This window comes from Sphaeramia orbicularis, chromosome 22, assembly GCF_902148855.1.
Source record: "Sphaeramia orbicularis chromosome 22, fSphaOr1.1, whole genome shotgun sequence".
Taxonomy (NCBI): domain Eukaryota; kingdom Metazoa; phylum Chordata; class Actinopteri; order Kurtiformes; family Apogonidae; genus Sphaeramia; species Sphaeramia orbicularis.
Genome location: NC_043978.1, coordinates 1,539,303 through 1,562,472, shown reverse-complemented (window position 1 = coordinate 1,562,472; position 23,170 = coordinate 1,539,303). Strand labels below are relative to the sequence as shown.

Below are 23,170 nucleotides of genomic sequence, written 5' to 3'. Positions count from 1 at the left end.
GAGACATGGTTTTCCAAAGCCTTACTTGTCTTGAAACTACCGGGCGAAATCTTACCTAGCCAGCATGGGCGGGCATTTAAATATCCCAGTGGAAAGTGGCGTTTAAGCCTAATCAAAAGGGACCATCCCGTTTGAGCCACCACCCTGTGGGGTGCCATTCGGGGCCGAGAAAACACACTCAGCGGTCCAGGTAAATCTCGACCCGGGCAAAGTGAAACGGAGCGGCACAACATTTCAGAGACTCTCTCCCACCGTTTGTGAGTGAATTGCAAGGCAGTGGTTTAACCAAAGCCTTTTCCAAGGAGACACACACAAACAGCGGTTGTGTTGGATGTCTAACGAGGTCAACAGCAAGCTCTTACCATTTGACACACAGAGACAAAGTGTCGCACCGTTCCGGGAAGCACTGCAATACCAGGTCGATGCGTGGAGCGGATGGAGCAAGCCCCTACTCCAGCTCCCTGAGCTAAAAAGAAATTTAATATATGGTCCCCGGGTAGGAGACGTATCAGATATTAAACTGATAAGAACAGATACTACACTTGATCTTAGCCAAAAGGCCGAGAAGCGATGCGAGGTGGAGGTCGACAAGAGCGGCCCATTCTCCGCATTGCAATTCTCCGTCACGGGTTAACGGAGTGTAACCTGAGCCGACGGACGCATTCTTATGGGACACTGGCAGTACAGTCAAACGTGGAAACAAAGGTACGCTACGAGTGTCCGTTTCTTCCAGAAAATTAATAAAACCACCAAAGACACTTCATGGCATTTCTAGTCATGTGACTTGCAACTGTCTAACTTGGCGACATCTGCCGTCTAAAGCCCAGCCCAAGCTTTTTCCTTTCAGTCACCCAGTACATGTACACGGTCCCAAAAGAAACAACATACGCTGGCTAACAGCTTAGCAAAGCTCCACGTTGCAAGCGGCTTCTCGGTGGAAGTCTGAGCTCCGTCCGCTCTCTTGAATGTGAAAAAAAGACAAAGTCAACTGTTTGTTCTCTGCCGCGCCCTCCCTCCGTCTGAGCCTGAACTCATCCTTCAAGGTGCGCCGACCAAAGCGACACGCCAATCCCTACAGGTCAGCTCGGCATGACGGTAAGTCCATGCTTTTAAGAAAAAAAAAGAAGTTGCACACAGTTAGCAAACCTGCGGAGCAGGACACAAATGGTATTCCGCAGGTAAAAACTGAAATGAAAGCTATTTCATCACATGTTAACGATGATGTGAATTGCCCCATTTCAGAGCTTTTGACTCTTTCCATTCTCTAGCGAGGAAAGAGCCACTGCGCTTTCTCGCAGGGCCGCAGCCCCTTTTCTTCCTTTGGCGCATACTTTTATATTTTATGCCCCCACCTTTCTTTCTTTGAACATACTTTGAGGGGAGAGCGCGAACGCAGTCCCAAACTGCCAGAAATAATGCAGTCGAGATTCCCACATTTGGGGAATTCGCAGGGGTCAGCGCAACCTCAGTGCAATGGTTGAGCCTCGCCCTGGGTGAACCACCTTCTTGATTATGGTGTCTCCCCTGCCAGGTAAGTATGAGGCACAAGCGCACCACAAAAGGGGGTGTTTTACAGAAAGGCCCAGCTGACCTATGGCGCCCATCATTCACGCGGCACCCAAAGCACAGTCTGAAAGCACCATCGGTGACATTTTTTATCCCCGGCGGGTGACCAGCCACATGAGAAATGTGTGAGCAATCTCTATTTGGGGGATAAGCATGCACCAAGGAATTCGCCCACGAGGCTTTTCTCCTCCTCCTCCCGCACTGACTGTCGACGGTTGCGCCCTCTGATTGGCCCAGGGCCCCGGTAAAGAGACATGGTTTTCCAAAGCCTTACTTGTCTTGAAACTACCGGGCGAAATCTTACCTAGCCAGCATGGGCGGGCATTTAGATATCCCAGTGGAAACTGACGTTTAAGCCTAATCAAAAGGGACCGTCCCGTTTGAGCCACCACCCTGTGGGGTGCCATTCGGGGCCGAGAAAACACACTCAGCGGTCCAGGTAAATCTCGGCCCGGGCAAAGTGAAACGGAGCGGCACAACATTTCAGAGACTCTCTCCCACCGTTTGTGAGTGAATTGCAAGGCAGTGGTTTAACCAAAGCCTTTTCCAAGGAGACACACACAAACAGTGGTTGTGTTGGATGTCTAACGAGGTCAACAGCAAGCTCTTACCATTTGACACACAGAGACAAAGTGTCGCACCGTTCCGGGAAGCACTGCAATACCAGGTCGATGCGTGGAGCGGATGGAGTAAGCCCCTACTCCAGCTCCCTGAGCCAAAAAGAAATTTAATATATGGTCCCCGGGTAGGGGACGTATCAGATATTAAACTGATAAGAACAGATACTACACTTGATCTTAGCCAAAAGGCCGAGAAGCGATGCGAGATGGAGGTCGACAAGAGCGGCCCATTCTCCGCATTGCAATTCTCCGTCACGGGTTAACGGAGTGTAACCTGAGCCGACGGACGCATTCTTATGGGACACTGGCAGTACAGTCAAACGTGGAAACAAAGGTACACTACGAGTGTCCGTTTCTTCCAGAAAATTAATAAAACCACCAAAGACACATCATGGCATTTCTAGTCATGTGACTTGCAACTGTCTAACTTGGCGACATCTGCCATCTTAAGCCCAGCCCAAGCTTTTTCCTTTCAGTCACCCAGTACATGTACACGGTCCCAAAAGAAACAACATACGCTGGCTAACAGCTTAGCAAAGCTCCACGTTGCAAGCGGCTTCTCGGTGGAAGTCTGAGCTCCGTCCGCTCTCTTGAATGTGAAAAAAAAGACAAAGTCAACTGTTTGTTCTCTGCCGCGCCCTCCCTCCGTCTGAGCCTGAACTCATCCTTCAAGGTGCGCCGACCAAAGCGACACGCCAATCCCTACAGGTCAGCTCGGCATGACGGTAAGTCCATGCTTTTAAGAAAAAAAAAGAAGTTGCACACAGTTAGCAAACCTGCGGAGCAGGACACAAATGGTATTCCGCAGGTAAAAACTGAAATGAAAGCTATTTCATCACATGTTAACGATGATGTGAATTGCCCCATTTCAGAGCTTTTGACTCTTTCCATTCTCTAGCGAGGAAAGAGCCACTGCGCTTTCTCGCAGGGCCGCAGCCCCTTTTCTTCCTTTGGCGCATACTTTTATATTTTATGCCCCCACCTTTCTTTCTTTGAACATACTTTGAGGGGAGAGCGCGAACGCAGTCCCAAACTGCCAGAAATAATGCAGTCGAGATTCCCACATTTGGGGAATTCGCAGGGGTCAGCGCAACCTCAGTGCAATGGTTGAGCCTCGCCCTGGGTGAACCACCTTCTTGATTATGGTGTCTCCCCTGCCAGGTAAGTATGAGGCACAAGCGCACCACAAAAGGGGGTGTTTTACAGAAAGGCCCAGCTGACCTATGGCGCCCATCATTCACGCGGCACCCAAAGCACAGTCTGAAAGCACCATCGGTGACATTTTTTATCCCCGGCGGGTGACCAGCCACATGAGAAATGTGTGAGCAATCTCTATTTGGGGGATAAGCATGCACCAAGGAATTCGCCCACGAGGCTTTTCTCCTCCTCCTCCTCCCGCACTGACTGTCGACGGTTGCGCCCTCTGATTGGCCCAGGGCCCCGGTAAAGAGACATGGTTTTCCAAAGCCTTACTTGTCTTGAAACTACCGGGCGAAATCTTACCTAGCCAGCATGGGCGGGCATTTAGATATCCCAGTGGAAACTGACGTTTAAGCCTAATCAAAAGGGACCGTCCCGTTTGAGCCACCACCCTGTGGGGTGCCATTCGGGGCCGAGAAAACACACTCAGCGGTCCAGGTAAATCTCGGCCCGGGCAAAGTGAAACGGAGCGGCACAACATTTCAGAGACTCTCTCCCACCGTTTGTGAGTGAATTGCAAGGCAGTGGTTTAACCAAAGCCTTTTCCAAGGAGACACACACAAACAGTGGTTGTGTTGGATGTCTAACGAGGTCAACAGCAAGCTCTTACCATTTGACACACAGAGACAAAGTGTCGCACCGTTCCGGGAAGCACTGCAATACCAGGTCGATGCGTGGAGCGGATGGAGTAAGCCCCTACTCCAGCTCCCTGAGCCAAAAAGAAATTTAATATATGGTCCCCGGGTAGGGGACGTATCAGATATTAAACTGATAAGAACAGATACTACACTTGATCTTAGCCAAAAGGCCGAGAAGCGATGCGAGATGGAGGTCGACAAGAGCGGCCCATTCTCCGCATTGCAATTCTCCGTCACGGGTTAACGGAGTGTAACCTGAGCCGACGGACGCATTCTTATGGGACACTGGCAGTACAGTCAAACGTGGAAACAAAGGTACACTACGAGTGTCCGTTTCTTCCAGAAAATTAATAAAACCACCAAAGACACATCATGGCATTTCTAGTCATGTGACTTGCAACTGTCTAACTTGGCGACATCTGCCATCTTAAGCCCAGCCCAAGCTTTTTCCTTTCAGTCACCCAGTACATGTACACGGTCCCAAAAGAAACAACATACGCTGGCTAACAGCTTAGCAAAGCTCCACGTTGCAAGCGGCTTCTCGGTGGAACTCTGAGCTCCGTCCGCTCTCTTGAATGGGAAAAAAAGACAAAGTCAACTTTTTGTTCTCTGCCGCGCCCTCCCTCCGTCTGAGCCTGAACTCATCCTTAAAGGTGCGCCGACCAAAGTGACACGCCAATCCCTACAGGTTAGCTCGGCATGACGGTAAGTCCATGCTTTTAAGAAAAAAAAAGAAGAGGCACACAGTTAGCAAACCTGCGGAGCAGGACACAAAAGGTATTCCGCAGGTAAAAACTGAAATGAAAGCTATTTCATCACATGTTAACGATGATGTGAATTTCCCCATTTCAGAGCTTTTGACTCTTTCCATTCTCTAGCGAGGACAGAGCCACTGCGCTTTCTCACAGGGCCGCAGCCCCTTTTCTTCCTTTGGCGCATACCTTTTTTATTTTATGCCCCCACCTTTCTTTCTTTGAACATACTTTGAGGGGAGAGCGCGAACGCAGTCCCCCACTGCCAGAAATAATGCAGTCGAGATTCCCACATTTGGGGAATTCGCAGGGGTCAGCGCAACCTCAGTGCAATGGTTGAGCCTCGCCCTGGGTGAACCACCTTCTTGATCATGGTGTCTTCCCTGCCAGGTAAGTATGAGGCACAAGCGCGCCACAAAAGGGGGTGTTTTACAGACAGGCCAAGCTGACCTATGGCGCCCATCATTCACGCGGCACCCAAAGCACAGTCAGAAAGACCCATCGGTGACATTTTTCATCCCCGGCGGGTGACCGGCCACATGAGAAATGTGTGAGCAATCTCTATTTGGGGGATAAGCATGCACCAAGGAATTCGCCCACGAGGCTTTTCTCCTCCTCCTCCCGCACTGACTGTCGACGGTTGCGCCCTCTGATTGGCCCAGGGCCCCGGTAAAGAGACATGGTTTTCCAAAGCCTTACTTGTCTTGAAACTACCGGGCGAAATCTTACCTAGCCAGCATGGGCGGGCATTTAGATATCCCAGTGGAAACTGACGTTTAAGCCTAATCAAAAAGGACCATCCCGTTTGAGCCACCACCCTGTGGGGTGCCATTCGGGGCCGAGAAAACACACTCAGCGGTCCAGGTAAATCTCGGCCCGGGCAAAGTGAAACGGAGCGGCACAACATTTCAGAGACTCTCTCCCACCGTTTGTGAGTGAATTGCAAGGCAGTGGTTTAACCAAAGCCTTTTCCAAGGAGACACACACAAACAGCGGTTGTGTTGGATGTCTAACGAGGTCAACAGCAAGCTCTTACCATTTGACACACAGAGACAAAGTGTCGCACCGTTCCGGGAAGCACTGGAATACCAGGTCGATGCGTGGAGCGGATGGAGCAAGCCCCTACTCCAGCTCCCTGAGCCAAAAAGCAGTTTAATATATGGTCCCCGGGTAGGGGACGTATCAGATATTAAACTGATAAGAACAGATACTACACTTGATCTTAGCCAAAAGGCCGAGAAGCGATGCGAGATGGAGGTCGACAAGAGCGGCCCATTCTCCGCATTGCAATTCTCCGTCACGGGTTAACGGAGTGTAACCTGAGCCGACGGACGCATTCTTATGGGACACTGGCAGTACAGTCAAACGTGGAAACAAAGGTACACTACGAGTGTCCGTTTCTTCCAGAAAATTAATAAAACCACCAAAGACACATCATGGCATTTCTAGTCATGTGACTTGCAACTGTCTAACTTGGCGACATCTGCCAGTCTAAGCCCAGCCCAAGCTTTTTCCTTTCAGTCACCCAGTACATGTACACGGTCCCAAAAGAAACAACATACGCTGGCTAACAGCTTAGCAAAGCTCCACGTTGCAAGCGGCTTCTCAGTGGAACTCTGAGCTCCGTCCGCTCTCTTGAATGGGAAAAAAAGACAAAGTCAACTTTTTGTTCTCTGCCGCGCCCTCCCTCCGTCTGAGCCTGAACTCATCCTTAAAGGTGCGCCGACCAAAGTGACACGCCAATCCCTACAGGTTAGCTCGGCATGACGGTAAGTCCATGCTTTTAAGAAAAAAAAATAAGTGGCACACAGTTAGTAAACCTGCGGAGCAGGACACAAAAGGTATTCCGCAGGTAAAAACTGAAATGAAAGCTATTTCATCACATGTTAACGATGATGTGAATTTCCCCATTTCAGAGCTTTTGACTCTTTCCATTCTCTAGCGAGGAAAGAGCCACTGCGCTTTCTCGCAGGGCCGCAGCCCCTTTTCTTCCTTTGGCGCATACCTTTTTTATTTTATGCCCCCCCCCTTTCTTTCTTTGAACATACTTTGAGGGGAGAGCGCGAACGCAGTCCCCAACTGCCAGAAATAATGCAGTCGAGATTCCCACATTTGGGGAATTCGCAGGGGTCAGCGCAACCTCAGTGCAATGGTTGAGCCTCGCCCTGGGTGAACCACCTTCTTGATCATGGTGTCTCCCCTGCCAGGTAAGTATGAGGCACAAGCGCGCCACAAAAGGGGGTGTTTTACAGACAGGCCCAGCTGACCTATGGCGCCCATCATTCACGCGGCACCCAAAGCACAGTCTGAAAGCACCAGATATGGGTGGGATAAGCCTTTAGTTCAACTCCCCTGTCTATTAATCAAAACAATATATGGTCCCTGTGTAGGGTTAGGGTTAGAGTTAGGGAAGATCTATGTAATAAAGAGGACAATGAAGTGACGCAGATTTTTTAATGAGTTCTATTTTACCTGTGGTCCTCTACCACATTTGAAACTGTATTTGGGTCCCATCACATCTTTTCTTTTTACTCGATTAGTCAACTCTACATTATTACAATGTACTAAGAACCAACTCCACGATACTGAATGGAGCTGCGATGCTCTCTAGTGGGGAAGTAAGGCACCTGAAATCAGATACAATTAATACAATAGATACAATTAATACTTTATTTAGTCTGTTGTATGTTTTGTTATTAAGCAATTTTTAGGCATACATAGTTGTGGAGAATAACTTATTTTTGTTTATTTCTACATATTGTCATGAGGAAGTATAAGCCCAGTCAACATTTGGGAAAGTTACTGAGGTCAGCACAACTTCAGTGTAAGGCTTTAACTACCCACCTGATTGTGAAGTTTCTCTTTTCAGGTAAGTATGAGTGTGACAGCTCATAGACACAGCAGTCACTGACAGAGCCACCATGTTGGGTCAGGGTCATCAGTCAGACTGGACCAAAGCCACAGTAGAACAGGTCCCGTGTGTGGGTAGGATTATGGAGCACAACAAGTCCTCCTGTCAACACTCACACAGCTGAGGCAGCTCTGACTGCATTACAACTACATTTACCTGCAACAATGTACACGCTGTCAGGACTTCCCTGGCTGTCACTTTTGTTTCCTGTTTATGTCCTTACTGGTAGCGCCACCTATTGGTCTGGAGTCTGAACTACAGCTGCACCTCCTTTGGACGGCCACTAGTTGGAGACAAAATAATCCACTTTTAATAAGTAAACCGGCTGAAAAAAAAAAAAAAAATCACATTAATACTGACCACATGTTTAACTGGGTGGAAATGTTACATTTATAGAATAAGTAGAAACAAAGTCAAGAAACAGATGTTTTTAACAAGAAGGATTGAGTGGTGTGGATGAATGACTGATCTGTTGTGAAAAATTCCAACTAAATATTAAAATATATGGATGTTTATTCGTATAATTTAGCCACTGATGACAATTACTGAGCAGAAGATGATAGTATTTACAGCAAATGTGAATTTGAACAACATGCAAATGCTTGTATTTTTCTACTTTTGATTTTCTTAGTTTCATATTAGCACTTTTTAAGTACTGTAAATGTTAAAACAAAGAAATAAGAATAAATTCAAAATATAATGTTACAAAAATATACAAAATATGCGTCTGAAAATTACTGATTTCAAAATGTAGGAAAATGTAAACTTTTGGACTTATTGACACAAATTTAAAGTAACACGGTTTCAATTCTTGATCCTGATATAATGTTAAGACCAATGTGTCTGGAAAACAAGTCCAATATTTTTAATAGAAGCATTTATTAAACATCAGAGAAAAAATGTAACATAAATGCATCCAGAACAGGATCAGATAAACTTGTTTTTTCCTCACAGATGTACATGTTTCCTTCCTTCCCTGACCCTACTGCTGTATTAATATGTATATACTACTATCACTCACATACTCATACTCATACTCATCATCTTCTCCAACATTGATTCACCAGTAAAACCCATGGAGTTGGATCAGTGCCAGTGGATGGACACACTGGGTTTATGTTCAGTTAATGACAGATTGAACTGAAAAAAACACAGTTTATTCAGTTTGATCTGTTTCTGATAGAAGAACCATCAACTGTAATCTGAGCTTTAATGAACATCTACATGATCAGTGAATTAAATATTGGAAAATATCTGATTTATACTGATAAAATACAAACTACAGAAGATAATATTATAACAAATGGAGATAGATCACTTCAGAAAGGTCAGATATAGAGAACATTCATTAGTGAACTGACATTAAAGTAGTACTGGACCTTTATGGGTTCATGAACACTGTTCAGTGTTTGGGTTCAGATTCTTCATCTGATCATTTCAGATGGTCCATGCTGACTGTCTCATCAGTGTTGTGTCTCAGTGGTCTGGTTCTGGTTCTGGTTCAGTCCATGACTCCTGAGTCTATCGGACCTCTGGAATCTGTCAGCTCCGATCACAAGGTGAACCACAGCCTCTATTAACAACCACGTTTTACATCAGATCTGTGTCCAGAATGTCTCTGTATTTCTGAGGTTGTGCTGCTGAGGTTTTGTGTTGACAGCTGAACTGTCTGGTGTGTTTCTGGGGACAGGGGGTCTACCTGGGGCCAGGGGGTCAACCTACCATCCTTTTCTCCTGACCCCATACTCAGACCCCCAGGAACCACATCAGGCCTACAGTCATGTCCATGCCAGGACAAGGACCAGGATCCAAACGACCTTTGACCTCCTGAAGGAACACTTTCACTGTCTGCACCACTTAAGGGTCAGCCCTTTGAGGTCATGTGACATCACTGTGGCCTGGACTGTCCTCCACAATGTGGTCTGAGGAAGGAGAGGGAGGGAGGGTGCCCCCCCCTCAAAAAAGTGCATCACACATGGACTGGGACAATCCTGCCATCTTCCCTGATGACCACAGTGGTCAGCTGGTCAGCTGGTCAGGGACCAATATGTGTTCAATTATTTTAGTTCACGTGCATGATTTAAGTTAAATGTGTCCTGCAGGGGCAGAGGAATTTGTGTTTTTTGTTTTTTTTTTGTTATTCAATTTAAATTGATTTGGCCTGTTTTGATGTTTGTGTTACATACTGTGTATATACTGTATGTATACTGTATTTATACTGTGTATATACTGTGTATATACTGTATGTATACTGTATTTATACTGTGTGTATACTGTATGTATACTGTATTTATACTGTGTATATACTGTATGTATACTGTATTTATACTGTGTGTATACTGTATGTATACTGTATTTATACTGTGTGTTTACTGTGTGTACTGTGTGTTTACCGTGTGTACTGTGTTGCAGGGAGGCTACTGCATCCATTCATTTGTCTGTTCATTTGTTATGTATGGATTTGTCTTGTATTTCTTTCAGTGTACAGACATGTGTATTTCTTTCAGTGTACAGACATGTGTATTTCTTACAGTGTACAGACATGTGTATTTCTTTCAGTGTACAGACATGTGTATTTCTTACAGTGTACAGACATGTGTATTTCTTTCAGTGTACAGACGTGTATTTCTTTCAGTGTACAGACATGTGTATTTCTTTCAGTGTACAGACATGTGTATTTCTTACAGTGTACAGACATGTGTATTTCTTTCAGTGTACAGACATGTGTATTTCTTACAGTGTACAGACATGTGTATTTCTTTCAGTGTACAGACGTGTATTTCTTTCAGTGTACAGACATGTGGGCTGTATTCTACCTTTGAATGTGTATTTCTTCTTCTGTTCTCTCACATGCTTTGGTTCTGTTCTTTCTCTCTTGTACAGTCTCTGTGTGACTTCAGTTTTAAAGGAGCTGATCGTTTTACATGCTTTGATTGATCCTTATTCAATAAAGGAACATCATGTTACTCTTTGTGCATTTATATTTATATGACATACATAGCCTATGGGAAACTGTCAGTTTCCTAAGTATAAATAATACAGAGAATGAAAGGGTCAATGTAATCAAATTCCTTGGAGTAACTATACAAAAGAAGTGAAGATGTTGTAGTTCATGGAGGTGTGGGTGAATACTGACAGAACTAACACAAATCCAATCAGCATTCAGAAAAGGCCAATACCACTGATCAATACAGTGTCCTATAGGAAACACACACACACCAATTTATGATCAATTAAAAGTTTTAAAGTTCAGTAACTTAGTCCACTTTAAAACAAAACAATTCATGTTGAAAATTTAAAAAATCTGTTGCCCGTTCATATTCAGAACTTGATTAAAATATGGGAAATTATTTCTAATTTCAGAGGATGTCATGTGTTCAATAAACCTTCTGTTAGAACAAATATGAACAAATATGAACATATTTAGTCTGTGTGTTGGAGGAAATGTTTGGAACAAGTTCAGTCCTGAGTTCACAGACTGTCCAACACTATTTATGTTTAAAACTATGTTTAAATGTCATGAAAATATATGAAGAATGTGAATGTTCATTTTTCCACTCAAACTAATGAATTGTTTAAGTTTTTTGTTGTTTCTATTGTTACTAAGCTAAAGGCATTGGTATCTATTTTATTTAATTTTATTTGGTGATATGAATGGGGGGGGGGGGCAGAATGATCTTAGGCTTCAGCCTATTCCTTTACAGACTCTTTAGTTTTTAAAAAAAAATATCTGCATAAATGTCTAATGTTTGAAATGTCTGAATAAACACAATTGAACTGAACTGATCTAATGATTGCAAAATCATCTAAAATCATCATTTATGTAAAATTATTTAAATTAATAATCACAAATGTTTAAATACTGACAGTGGGTCCAGTTACTGTGATTCCATTGTTTAATGGGCAGTGGAAGAACTACTGGTTTCTATTTGTGGAGACTGTTGACTGAGATGAGGGATGAGATAAAATAAATCCTGGAACTTAGCCTGGTCTGGACCAGGTTAGCTCCACAGAATAAATCTTCGTGGTAACTTATATCAGAACATATCCTGCTTTTGTGAAACCGGATCATGGATAAGTTGAGCCAGGATAGCCAACATATCCCGGCTTAATCCCTTATCCTAGTTTTGTGAAACAGGCCCCAGGTTTGTAATAATAATAATAATAATAATAATAATAATAATAATAATAATAATAATAATAATAATAGTAATAATAATAATAATGACTTTTATTTGTTATGTTATTTAGAGCATGTATTTGCAGAACACAAACATGGTCCAAATCCCAAACAGATGCAGTGTTTTCGGACTCAAAAATGTAAATCAAACCAGAGGCCTGTTAGCAATAGCCCTATAATATATAAAGTTGAATAATTTTACAAAGTAATTAATGTAGCAATACACTTAATTTAAATCTACTTGGAATTGAGTCCAATGAACTGATGATGTTAAGTTAATGAATATACAAAGCAATTGATATTGGAACACATTTTTAGTTAAATTAACTTGGCATTTAGTGTGTTGTATTTAAAATAGCAATTCTATTCAAATCAAGCATTTAAGTTTAATACCCCCAAGTACCAATACCCCCTTCATTACTCATCACTTAAATTTTTTAAGATGAGTTACCTCAGATTTTTTAAGTAAACTCAACTTATCCGGTCTTACAGTGCAGAGATTCTATGATGCATTGTTGTAAATTCAACCTGACATCGTCTGTAAATGTGACCAAATGCCTTAAACCTCTGCAGCTGTGGACTTAGTGACCTTATCATCGGACCTTACAGTCAGTAGATTTAGTCGATCTGTAGGTCATAACAGACTACGCTCACTGTGGACAGATAGTGCCAAACTCTCTTCAGTCAATTATCATAAGAAGCACACGTCTCAACTGAAAAAAATAAAAAATAAAAAATCACTTCTTTGTACAGAAAACACATAAAAACGTCCTTTTTCCCATTAAATCACATTGAGAATTGAGTTGAATTAATCATAATAAATATGAGTAGAACATCTGATTAGATCCAGACTTTAACAGCTCTAATCAAACGACACAAAAACATTAATTAACTGAAGTCATTCAGAAAAGAAAGAAAATAATCAACGTAATCATGTAAAACAACAGAAGGCACTGTGAAATTATAACATTTATTTTATGACAGTAAAATAATACACCAGTGAGTGAATGTGGGTAATGTCCATTAATGTCCACTAGATGGCAGCAATGGATCACCTAGTAACATTCAATAAAAGTACAAGCTCCACCTCAGAGGAAATGATTTAACATATATATTTGATTTTCGTTTGTCTTTGTCTCCACAGATCTGTTGGCATGTATATGTGTACGTCTGCTATTTTCTCTTTGGTTTGACACTGTCGTTCTCTGACTGTCTCTGTGGGTGTGTTAAAATGTACATATGCATGGAATAATGGGTACCATTTCATTTGGCTTTGGTTTGATGGCCTGCCTGTCTGACTGCATCACTGCTACATCTGAATGGTAGATGTAATGGATAAGTTCCACAAGCAAAACAACTGATGATTCTATTGTGCAAAGTTTTATAGTGTTAGTGAGCGAGTGTTGATCTTAGTAAATCAGGCTCGTCGTGTTTTGTCTTTCTGCTGCTGTAAACTCTGCAGTTTACCCACGGGTGGATCAGTAAAGTCAGATCTGATTTTATTGAAAAACTCAACTCACAAGCAGGGGCGGTTTCTCATATGGGCAAAGTGGGCAATTGCCCAGGGTGGCATTTCATGAGGGGAGCTCTGATGGCCGTGCCCACAGCCACACAAAAGGTCGCAGCAGCCGCACTCTCAAACACCACCACATGTTGAGTTATGTTGAGCCGCAGTCACTTAAGTATACATACAACACTCATTGTTTTTTGTTTAAAATGGATTTATTTGCATTTGATAATACACTGGCACTAGATGGAACATGCACATGTAGTTTACATTGTTTGTCATTTTGCTATTAATTAATTTTTCTTTTCTTTGAGTTACCTGCTGCTGGATGGCATTTCCTGCTGCAGACAAAAGATGGGGCTGAGGGTGGAGCAGGGTTTTCTGCTGAAGTCCCCCCCATGGACCAGACCAAGAGCATGTACATCAGAGGGAGGTATAGGGTTTCTTTGTGTTAGTTTGAGTTTATGTCTATTTACTTTCCCCTGTGTGTTAACTGTGGTTTGCTCTTTTGGTACATATATTGCCCCAGTGTCTCAGTCTGGTGGGTCTGTTAGTTGCGTTGATGTCTAGTTTTGCGGGCATTTTTCTTCAGTAGAGTTATATTTTGTTGACCTCTTTTAAGGGCCCTTTAAGGGCCCTTTAACCCCTTTTTCAGTTGTCTTTTTTGTAAAGATTTTTTTCCAGGAAATAAATCCCTTTTTCCAGATCTTTAAACCTGTGTTTTGTGCTTTGACTTTTGGCTTTGGTCCACGACAGGCGCCGTGCCACAAGCTCTTAAAAAAAACTGAGTCCATCTATCACGGTGTGCCAGGGAACTGGCACAGTAACGCCCCCTCTATTGCGCAGGCGCCCCTGCATGCTGTGGTGGTGCCGTGTGGCGCGTGCACAGAAGCGGCGAGAGAAGAAGGAAAGAGGGAGGGGGAGGGAGGGAGGGAGGGACAGTTGACCTGTGGGTCTGTCAGGTGTTCAATTTAGAAAAAGAAGAGGAGAAACGGGCAAAAGATAAAGGTATGCACATGTTCTGTCCATATTACTGTGCAAGTTCTGAAAACAGGGCTAAGGTTCATCAGGCAGGTTCGAACTCTTTGTTCGCTTTATCTATGATGCTTGTGATACTCTACTACAACAATATTTAGGCTGAACTGAACTAACAAACATAATATAGAATTTCACCATAATGTGTCCTGCAATAAGACTGTTGGTGCTACAAGTTCAGTTATTATTTCTATCGATCATTTGGGTTAATGTCATGTCCTGAAATTAGCTAACGGAATTTACAATGCAGTCGTTTCAAAGACGAACATTTGTTAATTTCTAAAACTCTATTTTGTGATAAAGGTAGTGTATATCTGAACAGGTCATCACTGAGAGTGTGTCCTGTTCCTCCCTGAGAGTTAGATTAATAGTGTGTAAGGACAGACAGTAATAGGATACAATGGTATGTTTATTTAAGTGTACAGTTCATGGATGTTTTAGATCAGATTCACAGTTCTATTTAATGCCTTTTGATGATATCTCAGGGGCACTTCTAAAATATTTGGGATCATCCCATGTCACTGGTCAGGATGAGTTGCCATCCACCCCCTCAGCTTCTGGAATGTTGTCAGTGCCTCAGGATGAGGTGCTGCCATCGACCTCCTCGGATCCACGGGCCTCTGGAATGAGCTGGACACTTCAGGGACAGACACCATCTGTGTCCTCACAGTGTCTCCACTAATGTCATACGGAGGATACAGACTGGTTTGCTCCTACTTCTCCCCAGCAGGAGGATCCTTCAGGTCGGTTTATGCAAATGTGGGTGTGTGTGTGTGTGTATGTGTGTGTGTGTGTGTGTGTGTGTGTAGAAGTTGACTGATATATTTAGATTTTCATTTAATTTCACATTTTTATTTCAAACCTGCTACCACATTTGAACACTTGACAACACATGGTTTGAAAGGGGGATGGAAGAAGCACTGCTTTTAACATTCCAAACCCTCACACCACACAACCCATCACAACATTTCACTATACCAATACGAAACAATACAGAACATTATAGAACAAAACAGAACAATACAAAGTATTACCCAACAAAACAGAATAATACAGAACATTACAGAACAATACGGAACAAAACAGAACAACACAAGACATTATAGAACAATACAGAACATTACAATAACACATCCTCACAAGACAGGAACATAAACAGGCCCGGACACACTCTGACCCCATACCCACTCCCCCTAATGGCACCCACGCTGTTTAGAGCATCAGTGTCACTGTCTCTCCTCCATGTACTTCTTCATTATGTGTTTTTTAAACATTCTTTTAAACTGAAAAATCGCTCAAGGGGTTTTTTGCCCAGAGCGTCATTCAAGATGAATGTGATTCATCTTGTGCCATTTTTGATGCTTCCTGGTCCGATGATAGGTGCTTTACATGATGCATCAGATGGTGAGTCAGCTTGTTTGGGTTTCTGTTCATGCTAACTCGTGTCTGAAGTTATGTGGACATCGACTCCATTTGAAGCTGAACATTTTCATGCAACAGAACATTCTTATCAGCGTTCTCATGGTATTTGATCGACTGTGCTGATGAACCTGTCAACAGAACGTGTGTGGTCGTATTTGGGCTGTAGGTCAGATGGTCAAATGTGGATAAAGTTAGCTTCTGTTAGCTTCATCTGTTAGCTTAAAGTTAGCTTCTGTTAGCTTCATCTGTTAGCTTAAATTTAGCTTCTGTTAGCTTTGCAGTCGAGGCACACACCCATGTGGTGGGTGAAGAACCTAAACCTGTTGAAGTTGAAGGTGTTTCCTCTGATTCCATCTGTAGTTTACATCTACTGGACCTTCTTTCATGATAATACATCAAACTGACACAAGTAAATATTAAACTAACCCCAACGGGACTCGTTCAGATGCTCAGATGTAACAACGGGGCCTGTAGAACCAACCTGGGCCTACACTCAGCCAGGCCAAACCTGCTCATGTACTAAACATAGATATGAGCTGAACAAAGACCACCATTCAGGACCCCCATATTAATGACAACCACATGATTCTGCTATAACCACAAGGTCATTTAACACTAGCATTAGCGGCTTCCTGATAATCCGAGCAGTCCGGGATACTAACGCAAGCGGCAAGAAAAGAGGAGGGTGGTGGCCCTGCTTATTAACAACAGATGGTGTAACCCGGGACACACCACCATCATGGAGCGGATCTGCAACAGAGACATTCAACTCCTAGCAGTGAGTATGAGACCCTATTACCTGCCGAGGGAGTTTACAGTGGTCATCGCCATTGTTGTTTACATTCTGCCGTCGGCGCATGCTGAAACTGCATGTGACGTCATACACGCAGTTATCGCGAGATTCCAAGCCAAATACCCAGACGCATTCATTCTCCTGTCTGGAGATTTCAAACACGTCTCTCTTTCCAGCACACTCCCCACCCTCAAGCATTTTTTGTGGGCTGTCATTTAAGAGGAGATAAAACTCTGGATCTATTGTTTGCTAATTTGAAGGGTGCATACAAATCCACTGTGCTGCCTCCTCTTGATGACTCAGACCACAACCTGGTTCAACTCTCCTCCAGCTACACCCCCATGTTAAAAGAATCCACCAAGACTGTTAAGTGCTGGTCCCAGAAAGCAGAAGAATCTCTGCAGAGCTGCTTGGAACTCAGAGACTGGGACGTATTCTGTGAGTCACATGGGGAGGACACTGATGGACTAAAGCAAAGGCTCTACAAAAAGAACTCAAGGTGAAGATTGTGGAAGGGACACAAGCCTACAGGGACAGACTGAACATCAGCTGCAGCAGGACGGTGTGAGACAGGTCTGGACTGGCATGAGGAAGATCACTGGCATGGAGCAGAAGGGTGGGCCACTGATGGACGGAGACCAGGACCTGGCTGACAGCCTGAATCTATTTTTTAACAGAGTTGATGGTGCCACCCCATCCTGTCCGCTGCCTAGGGTGCAAACCCCCCCACACACCCCCCACAAGCTCATTCTCCACCACATCCATAACTTTCCAGACATTTCAGGTTAAGAGACAACTGGACAGACTGAAATGGGGAAAAGCAGCTGGACCTGATGGTATCAGCCCCAGACTGAGGATCTGTTCCAGTCAGCTCTGTGGAATCCTCACTCATCTTTTCAACCTCAGTCTGCAGCTACAGAAGATCCCCGCCCTGTGGAAGACATCTTGTCTTGTCCCTGTCCTCAAAAAGAGGCATCCAGCTGACTTTAATGACTACAGGCCTGTAGCCCTCACCTCACACATAATGAAGACACTTGAAAGGCTGGTCCTCTCCCGTTTTAGACCCAGTGTGAGGATGCACATGGATCCTCTACAGTTTGCATACCAGCCTAACATCGGTGTGGATGATGCTCTCATCCACATGTTACAGAGGGCCCATGTACAACTGGACACCTCTGATGCAGCTGTGAGGATCATGTTTTTAGACTTTTTTTTTTTAATTCTCTTTTTATTGAAAGAAATCTGATTTTTTTTTTCATACATTGAAAAAACAAACAAATACACAAACTATGCACATCCAGAGAGTGGGTGTAAAAAAAACAAACAAAACAAAAACATTTACAGCAGCTCATCGTGGTCCTGGCATACAGGATCTCAAAGTAAAGAATCAATGCCTAAATAAAGATAAACAAAAACACAAAAACATGTTTCCTCCAGATGATTTTGGGTTCATATTCATGCATTCATCACAGCAAAATCAGATCTCATAGGCTTCACATATCTCAAGGAAGAGCTGGAGGAGGTGTCTTGGGAGAGGGAAGTCTGGGCGTCCCTGCTTAGACTGTTACCCCTGCGACCCTGTCCCGGAAGAAGCGGAAGAAAATGGATGGATGGATAATCCTATTTAACTCTGTTTAACTATATTTAATCATATTGAATTCTATTTAATCCTGGTAAAGTTGGTTGTTTTTTGTAAATATTCCCTCATTTTGAATTGAATTGATCACGTTCCTTCATTGAACTGATCAGATTCCTTTGAGGTCTGGACTTTAACTCCACAGAGTGATGGTCATGAATCCTTCAGATGTAATGAGGCCTTTAAATGAACATCAGTCCTGCCTGGTTCTGTGACCCTAACCCTGTCCCTGACCCTTTCCCTGAGCCTGGTCCTGAACCTGTCCCTGTCCCTGTCCCTGACCCTGACCCTGACCCTGTCCCCGATCCTAACCCTGACCCTAACCTTGACCCTAACCCTGACCCCAACCCTATCCCTGACCTCTAACCTCTGTTTTCCTCTTTCAGGTGTTTGGTCCATCTCAGCTGATGTTGGAGATGACATCACACTGCCATGTAACACTTCAGATGATGTAGACTTTGAAGATGTTGCTGTAAAGTGGACCAGACCAGACCTGGATCAGTACGTCTTCCTCTACAGAGATGGTAGACCTGATCCACATGACCAGCACCCATCCTATGAGGACCGGGTGGATCTGGTCCACAGTCAGCTGACGGGTGGAGACCTGTCAGTGGTTCTGAAGAACGTGACGACGAACGACTCTGGAACGTTTGAGTGTCGTCTGATCCAGGCGATGATTAGGAAACGAAGAAAGAGATCCAGGTCTGACTCTGGACCCATCAGCACCATCATCCTGAAGGTCTCAGATCCAGGTGAGTTCAGTGTTTCCTCTGAGTCTGATCAAACATCAGCTGATACTGTGACCTCTGACCTCTGACTGATCAAACACCTGGATGTTCTGCAGGTTCCTCTGGAAACAGGAAGGAGACAGGAGACGAGGGAGGACATGAGGACAGTGGTAACCTCGGACTCACCACTGGTCTGCCGGTCACTGTGGTCATCGGGGTCACTGTGGTCATTGGGGTCATCGGGGTCATGGGGGTCATCGTGGTGGTTCTTCTGGTGTACAAAAGAAGACGAGACATGAGTCGACGAGTCAGCAGTCTCAGCTGTCCTGTTGAAAGCAGTGGAGACCAGGAGGACCGATGTTCCACTGTGTGTGAGTCAGTGGTGACCGTGGTCTAAATGTGCCATGTTTCATTTCAACATTTATTTATCATTTTTTGGCGCAGTTTTAAGTTAAATTGAACATTTGAGTGTTCCATTTCAGAGGCACAAAGCATGCCACCACCCCCCCCCCCCACACACACACACTCCTGGTCCTACAGAACAGATGTAATGATAGTGATAAAAAATAGCAAAGGGCTCATAGAACAAAACAGATAAAATGAGGTGAGGTAGAGCTGGGTGTCATCCGCGTAACAGTGAAAGTTGATATTGTATTTCCGGAAAATATTGCCAAGGGGAAGGAGGTAGATGATAAAGAAGAGGGGCCCCAGTACAGATCCCTGGGGCACACCTGAAGTGACGGGGAAATGGTGGGATGTGAAGGATTTGATCTGAATAAACTGAGTGTGACCAGAGTGGTCTGATTTAAACCAGTCTAATGAAGTGTGGGTGATGCCGATGGAAGATAATCTACTGAGAAAGGTGTTGTGACAGATGGTATCGAAGGCCGCATTCAGGTCAAGGAGGATGAAGATGGTGAGTAGACCAGAATCTGCTGCCATGAGGAGGTGTTTGGTGATTTTTATAGTGCTGTTTCTGTGAAGGGGGTGGAAACCAGACTGGAACTGTTCATACAGATTATTGTGAGATAAATGGGAATGAAGTTGAATAGCTACTGTTTTCTCAAGAATTTTGGAAATGAAGGGTAGATTGGAAATAGGGCGGAAGTTATTGAAGTCAGTTGGATCTGCACCAGGTTTTTTCAGAACTGGGGTTATTGCAGCGGTTTTGAAGGATGCAGGAACAGTTCCAGTGGTGAGAGAAGAGCGAATGATTGCAGTGATAAAGGGGACCGGAGAAGGAAGGCATGCTTTCACCAGGACTGTGGGGAGGGGGTCCAGCTGAAAGGTGGATGGCTTGGACTTATGAATAAGTTCTGATATTTCATCGAGGGAGGGGAAGTCAAAGGAGGCTAGTGAATGTGTGGGTGGATGAGGTTCAGGTGTGACGGTGGAGGAGTTTGAACCAAGGTTGAGATGGATCTTCTGGATTTTGCTGATAAAAAAGGAGATGAGTGAATTACAGAATGTGGTTGAGTGCAGGTGAGATGGTAAAGAGTCCAGGGGTTTAGTGATATTATTGAGCAGTGAGAACAGTGACTTGGTGTTACCTTCATTTAAACAGATTATGTTGGTGTAATAGTTAGATTTGGCGGTGCAGTCCTTGTAATGCTTAATATGGTTAGCACACATTTCCTTATGAACAGCCAGTCCAGTTTTTCTGAAGAGCCGCTCGAGTTGTCGACCTTCAGCTTTCATGTGCCAAAGTTCAGATGTAAACCAGGGAGCAGAGACAGAAAAGGAGACAGATCTGGATTTTAATGGAGCGAGGGAGTCAAGGATGCTGTGGAGAGTAGTGTTGTAATGTGAAACCAGATCTTCAGGGTTGGATAGATGGACAGTGTTCATGAGGGAGTCGATACTGGATGAGAGAGAGTCCATGTTAATGTCCTTGATTTTATGGAATGTGATGATACGGGGAAGCTTAGTAACGGAGAGTGTGAGTTTTACATTGAATGAGAGGAGAAAGTGATCAGAGATGGGAAGTTCGTCAGCTGCACAGTCAAGACGGGTGACACCAGAGCAACAGATTAAGTCCAAGATGTGTCCTTTAGAATGTGTGGGAACATTTCTACAGTTCCTTCAACCACAGGAGTGTGTGTGTTTCCTCCAGGGTCTGTTCTCTGATTGGTTGATGAGCTTGTCTGTGGACCAACCAAATAATAAACCAAGTATTTCCGATCATTATTCGATCAGTATTTCTAATTATTATTATTATTACAAACAAAATTAGAATTATACATCTCCAGATTTTACATCCCCTATTTCCCTTCAACGCTATTTTGTCTCAATTTTCTGACGTGGAAGAAATGTGTAACTTTTGTCATTCTTGTCGTGAAACTACTCCACACTTATTCTTTCTATGTGAACACTCTTCTAACTTCTGGTCTAAAATTGAAAAATGTATCATGTCTAAAACTAATGAAAAAATAACTATAACATCTCAAAATGTGATTACATATTTTGAACATGACATTCGTGATTTAGAATTTGTTGTAAATTTGATCATTTTATTTGGTAAATTTCATATACACAAAATAAATATACCAGAACACACCCACATTTTAAAATCTTTCTGATGGAATTTGAAAATATATTAAATCATTAGAATGTATCTTTAACAAAAAAAGCACTAGCACCCTGGAAATGTATAAACAGTTCTCTAAAATAGACTGAACTCTGATATATTTATTTATTTTTTGTTAAATATGTTTTTTGTTCAAATGCTTTTTCTTTTTGACGTTTGATGTTTGTTCAAAATTTATATGTCTTGTATACCCAAATATTTTCAATAACAAAAAAATAAATAAAAAAAAAAAGAAAACAAGCATTTCATCCCTCCTGGTCTCAGAGCAGTGACTGAACATCCCATAATATTCTATATGTGGACATGAATGAAACTGTCAGAACCTTAGTTCAGGTTCAGTGGATGATGTGGTGAACAGGACGGAAACACGGAAAATGATCACAGACACATCTGGAGAACATGTAGAACCATGAACACAACAACCATAACAAGGTTCTACTGTAGGAAGGAAGATTCTACTGTAGAAAGGTTCTACTGGGACGAAGGTTCTACTGTAGGAAGGAAGGTTCTTCTGATGGAAGGTTCTACTGGGATGAAGGTTCTACTGTAGGAAGGAAGGCTCTACTGACGGAAGGTTCTACTGGGACAAAGGTTCTACTGTAGGAAGGAAGGTTCTACTGAAGGAAGGTTCTACTGGGAGGGAGGTTCTACTGTAGGAAGGAAGGTTCTTCTGATGGAAGGTTCTTCTGTAGGAAGGAAGGTTCTACTGACGGAAGGTTCTACTGGGACAAAGGTTCTACTGTAGGAAGGAAGGTTCTACTGAAGGAAGGTTCTACTGGGAGGGAGGTTCTACTGTAGGAAGGAAGGTTCTTCTGATGGAAGGTTCTTCTGTAGGAAGGAAGGTTCTACTGACGGAAGGTTCTACTGGGACAAAGGTTCTACTGTAGGAAGGAAGGTTCTACTGAAGGAAGGTTCTACTGGGAGGGAGGTTCTACTGTAGGAAGGAAGGTTCTACTGGGACGAAGGTTCTACTGTAAGAAGGAAGGTTCTACTGTAGGAAGGTTCTACTGGGAGGAAGGTTCTACTGTAGGGAGGTTCTACTGGGAGGAAGGTTCTACTGTAGGGAGGTTCTATGATAAACTTGGGTTTTCCTCACAGATGTTCATATTTCCTTATCCTGACCCTACCATTGTAGTAATATGTATATACTCTTGTCAAACACATACTCAGGGGAGTACACTGATACTGGAAGTACTGCAATACCAGGTAAATGCATCAAGTGGATGGAGTAAGCCCCTATTCCGTCTCCCTGTTCCAAAAATCAGTTTAACATATGATCCCCAGATAGTGAACATATCAGTTATTAACCTGATAAAAACCGACACTATACTTGATCTTAGGCAAAAGGCAGAGAAGCGATACAAAAAGTAGGTGGATCAGAGAGCCTCATTGTCCTCAGTGTAATTCTCAGTCACAGGTCAACAGAGTGGAACAAACCAACAGACACATACTGATGGATCACTCACAATAAAGTCAAAAACTGACACAAAAGTATGAGAAAAGTGTGCGTTTCTTACAGATAATTAATAAAACCACTTGTAGCCAAAGACACTTCCTGACATTTCTGGTCATGTGACTTACTACTGTCCAATCAG

The 23,170-nt window shown here is 43.4% G+C and overlaps 9 non-coding genes across 9 annotated transcripts; all 9 read right to left on the bottom strand.

The window, feature by feature from the left end:
- Positions 1-381: 381 nt before the first annotated feature.
- LOC115414446 (U2 spliceosomal RNA) lies at positions 382-572 on the bottom strand. The gene has a single exon (XR_003934648.1). It is a non-coding gene; the product is annotated as a U2 spliceosomal RNA (small nuclear RNA).
- An 803-nt stretch (positions 573-1,375) lies between these two features.
- Positions 1,376-1,539, bottom strand: LOC115414427 (U1 spliceosomal RNA). The gene has a single exon (XR_003934635.1). It is a non-coding gene; the product is annotated as a U1 spliceosomal RNA (small nuclear RNA).
- A 657-nt stretch (positions 1,540-2,196) lies between these two features.
- On the bottom strand, positions 2,197-2,387 carry LOC115414450 (U2 spliceosomal RNA). The gene has a single exon (XR_003934652.1). It is a non-coding gene; the product is annotated as a U2 spliceosomal RNA (small nuclear RNA).
- An 804-nt stretch (positions 2,388-3,191) lies between these two features.
- Positions 3,192-3,355, bottom strand: LOC115414426 (U1 spliceosomal RNA). The gene has a single exon (XR_003934634.1). It is a non-coding gene; the product is annotated as a U1 spliceosomal RNA (small nuclear RNA).
- A 660-nt stretch (positions 3,356-4,015) lies between these two features.
- Positions 4,016-4,206, bottom strand: LOC115414449 (U2 spliceosomal RNA). The gene has a single exon (XR_003934651.1). It is a non-coding gene; the product is annotated as a U2 spliceosomal RNA (small nuclear RNA).
- Positions 4,207-5,010: 804 nt separating this feature from the next.
- Positions 5,011-5,174, bottom strand: LOC115414425 (U1 spliceosomal RNA). The gene has a single exon (XR_003934633.1). It is a non-coding gene; the product is annotated as a U1 spliceosomal RNA (small nuclear RNA).
- A 657-nt stretch (positions 5,175-5,831) lies between these two features.
- Positions 5,832-6,022, bottom strand: LOC115414445 (U2 spliceosomal RNA). The gene has a single exon (XR_003934647.1). It is a non-coding gene; the product is annotated as a U2 spliceosomal RNA (small nuclear RNA).
- Positions 6,023-6,827: 805 nt separating this feature from the next.
- On the bottom strand, positions 6,828-6,991 carry LOC115414454 (U1 spliceosomal RNA). Its single transcript, XR_003934656.1, has one exon. It is a non-coding gene; the product is annotated as a U1 spliceosomal RNA (small nuclear RNA).
- Positions 6,992-22,744: 15,753 nt separating this feature from the next.
- Positions 22,745-22,935, bottom strand: LOC115414455 (U2 spliceosomal RNA). The gene has a single exon (XR_003934657.1). It is a non-coding gene; the product is annotated as a U2 spliceosomal RNA (small nuclear RNA).
- Between the last annotated feature and the right edge of the window lie 235 nt (positions 22,936-23,170).